Source organism: Elephantulus edwardii, unplaced genomic scaffold (assembly GCF_000299155.1).
Source record: "Elephantulus edwardii isolate Elephantulus edwardi_28Jun2011 unplaced genomic scaffold, EleEdw1.0 scaffold00154, whole genome shotgun sequence".
In the NCBI taxonomy this organism is placed as follows: Eukaryota; Metazoa; Chordata; class Mammalia; order Macroscelidea; family Macroscelididae; genus Elephantulus; species Elephantulus edwardii.
In genome coordinates this window covers 7,761,909-7,766,047 of record NW_006399904.1, presented here as the reverse complement: position 1 = coordinate 7,766,047, position 4,139 = coordinate 7,761,909, and the positions used below count along the sequence as shown (strand labels likewise).

General features: G+C 39.8%; 1 pseudogene; it reads right to left on the bottom strand.

The window, feature by feature from the left end:
- Nucleotides 1-25: 25 nt before the first annotated feature.
- LOC102852687 lies at nt 26-568 on the bottom strand (annotated as a pseudogene).
- Between the last annotated feature and the right edge of the window lie 3,571 nt (nt 569-4,139).

Genomic DNA, 4,139 nt, shown 5'->3' with positions numbered 1-4,139 from the left:
ACCACTGCCTAAGATAGAAGGAAGCCTAAAAGAAATTAAACCTAAATTCTTCATCAGGAATATCTAGGGTAGTCTTGGTTCCTTGTGCTGACCGAAGCCTACAGACTTTTCGGTTCTTCCTTCTCCAGGTTTCACCTACAGGCTGCACCTGTGCTGAACGGACAGCAGCTCTGAGGGCTCGAAAAGTCTCCTGGTGCTCTTCTTCAATCTGCGCTCGGTAGTCTCCAAAGAAAGAATGCATCAGCTGCCTCTTCCGGGGCAGAGGAGTCTTTTCACTGCGCAGTAAGCGTATTGCCCCGGTAGCTTGCTCTTTCTGTCGACGCTTAGGCTTCTGGGTCCTGAGGCCGAGCTCCAGCTGCTCTATACACCAAGCAAGTTCCCTGGCCAGTTGCTCTGCCTGGGTCTCAGTGTTTGCTCGAAGTTCCTCACAGCCGGACTTTTCGGAGGCCGCTCTGCTTCCACCGGCCACAGAGGACCTGTTCCGAGATTTCTTCTTCTTTTGCTTCTTAGACGGTGCATCGCTTTCAGAACTCACAGGGCATGCCCTGGTGACGCTGTCACTGCGCATTGGATGCTCTGAGCAGAGACCGAGGGGACGTTCCAACGGCAAGGTTGGGGGAGCAGCGGGCGGAGGTGTGTGTGGCGCGCGGGCGATACCTGGACCCTCCGATGTACGCAGGGCGTACGGGGATGAGAACACGGACCAACTGGCGCCGCCCTAACAAGACTTTTGATGTTCACTCCCTAACAAGACTTTTGATGTCATAAAGACATAACTATCAAATGAATGTTTAAATTTTTAATAAATTATTGTTTGTGTGGAGGTGCTTTGTGAGTGGTTCTTCAAATGCTTTGTTTTCCAACTAATGTTGATTTAGAGAAAGGAAAAAGAATAATAGTAATAAAGGACAATATGGTTGGTATTTACCCGTCAGTACCTGGAAGACAGTAAAGATTGCAGTGAGGAGAATTTGGAATCTCATTGTTATAAGCCTGAGGTTCTGGAAGACCTGTTATAAGAATCAAGAATACAAAATTAGACCCCGAGGTTCTTTATCAGAGAAACTCTGCAGTCAAAGAGCTGACAAGGACATAAATGCCTCTCTATTCCAAAGCTCCACTCTTCTATCAGCAAGAATAGCTCACATCAACTTGACAGCAACTAATATCTATGTAAATAGAAAAGCTATTGCCATTTATTAATCATTTTATTCATAAGTTCAAGAGAGAAAGATGGGCAATTTCTTCCCTTGCAATTTATGGCCTCTGAAACCCCACGGGAGGGTCAGCTGTGAAATGATTCCAACTTAATGGCACATAGCAACAGTCATAAGTTGAACTCATAATTGTTTTCATTTTTGGAAATTACTCAATAGTTTTTCCAACGATAAAATCATAACTTAATAACTTATTTATTTCATTGATTTTGACATGTATGCATGTTATTTTGTTATCTAATGGCATTGACTAATAATCTTCATCAAATCTGTACACTGAACAAATCCCCTGAGAAGGTGTACTATATGAGAAAGAAAGTGACGTCAGGATTGAAGGAAGATTCGTTAACAACCTGCATTATGCACATTACACAACTTTACTTACAGAATGTTCATAAAAAAGACCTGAAACACTTATTGCAGAGGGTCAAAGACTACAGCATTCAATATGGATTATAGCTCAGCATAAAATAAAGACAAAAATCTTCACTACTAGACCAACAGGCAATATCATGATAAATAGATAAAAGATTGAAGTTGTTGACCATTTTCTAAACTTAGATTCACAGTCAATACCTACAGTAGCAGCAGTCAAGAAATCAAAAGATGTGTTGTATCGAAGAAATCTTCCATCAGAAATTTCTCCAAAAGTGTTGAAGAGCAACAATGTCAATATAAAGAATAAAGTGCACATAATAAAAACTATTATCTTTTAAAAGATTTCCTAGACTAGAGATGATGGAGAATTGATGCCACTGAGTTGTGGTGTTGGAGAAGAGTATTGAGTATACCATTGACTGCTAAGAAAATGAACAGGTTCATCCTAAAGAGGGTTAAACCAGTCTGCTCCTTGGAGGCAAGGATTCTGAAGCTTTGTCTGACATACTTCGGTTATGTTGCAAGGAGGGACCAGTCCTTGGAGAAGGACATCATGCTTGGGAGGGTGGAGGGACAGTGCAGGAGAGAAAGACTCTTGATAAGTTGGACTGATTCAGCGACTGGGGTAATAGCTGTAGGTGTGCCGGAGACAGTGAGATCGGCACAGACAGAGCAGGGTTTAGGGCTGTTGTATATAGGGTTGCTATGAGTCACAGATGACTCGACAACACATAACAACGACAAACAACATGCATCTGAAAATTGGACAATTGATAAAGAAGAATCAATGGCTTTGAATTATAGTGTGGGAGAAGAGTATTAAATATACCATGGACTATCAAAAGAATAAACAAATTTATCTTGAAGGAAGTGCAACCAAGGTTCTTAAAAGCAAGGATGGTGAAACTCCATCTCAATTACTTTAGGCATGTTCCAAGGAGGAACTAATGCTTAGAGATATACATCATACTGGGAAATGTGGAGAGTCAGAAAAGAGAGGGAGAACCTCAAGAAGATGGATTAACATAGTGGTTCCTCAATAGGGTTGAGTAAGACAAAAATCTTAAGGATGACACAGAATTGGGCAAGGTTCAGAGGCTTTTGATGAGTCATAGTTGACACAATGGCACCTAACAAAAAGCAATTATTAGAGCTTTCAGAGATTATCTAACCCAAACTATCCACTTAAGAGATGAAGAAACTATGGCCAAATGACACAAAAACTGTTACTTTCAGTACAGAAAATATCTCCTCTGTTTTCTACAGCATGTCCTGTTGACTAATTGAATCAGGATAGACTAGATCATGTTTAGCTCATTTGAATTATGTATAGATTCAATTGTCTTCTTTTTTTTTCAGTTAACATGAATCAAAGTTGAGTTGATAGAAACGGAAATTTGACAATAAAATCTAAAATGAAGCCCTTGATTGTGTAGAACTCTTTCTTAATTACTATAATGAAAAAAAAAACACCCCTCCTTATTTTTTTTGCCTCAAACATTTCTCTTTAACCCGATTTCTTCTTTGTTGACTATCTTCTCATGCCCAAGACTAGTTTCTTTAAAAGCAAAATATTCAGCTTTAAAAAAAAATAGATGCTTCGCTGTTTTTTCATTATTTGTGATTTCTTACATAGAAGTCTTTGATTTTTCTTCCAGAACTTGATTATGAATTTCAATGCAGGCATGAAGCACATATTGTAACCTCAGACCATATTTCCTTTGAGGATCAGAAATGAGTCCTGGTCTAGTGAAGGACTTAAGAAAAATTGATGACAGCACAAAAGCACAGTGTCTTGTGACTTCAGTCAGGGCTACCAACAAATTGAAGACTGAAATTGTCCTGACTTTAAAGTCTGACAAATCATAACCCGAGAAAGTTTAAGGAATACTGATGTCTACTTGTGTTCTGGTGGGCTAGTAAGTACGGAGTTGTGCTGCCAATTCAAAGGCAGGCAATTAAAAGTCTCTAGGGGTCACCTTCCCTCCCAGGGCTTTGGCTCTTCCTCATCTACAGAATCATGGGATTGGCTTGGATGAGCTACTGTAGTCTCCTCTTTAGTTTCAAGACTCATGATTCAATAAGCTCACAGTTGTGAGTGCCACAAAGGAGAGAAAGAGTGAAATATGAGCAAGACCAAAATGATTACCCTGATTTTATGAACTCTTTTGCCTAAGAATTTAATCGATAAAAATAGTTAGTCTTTAACATACAGAGCATTCCAAATTATCCCCAGTCTGCAAAGCACCCAGTATTAATTTACCAATCTAAGTTCAGCAGTATCTCTTCTCCTTCTTGTGGGCAACAGGGCAGCTTGCTCCATCTCTTTCTCTCTCTTGGATTTTCTTCCCTGGATGTGCTACTAATGATCTGACCATATTCTGATTACACTCTGAAAATTATATTGAGTCAGACAACCCCTATGTTGGTACTTGGTAAACAAGCAGCACTCTCTTTGCCACAACCCAAGGACTCATGTCACTTGTCCCTGTTAGTGTTTCCACGTGACATGATTGACTAATAATAAAAAGTTTTAGGATACAA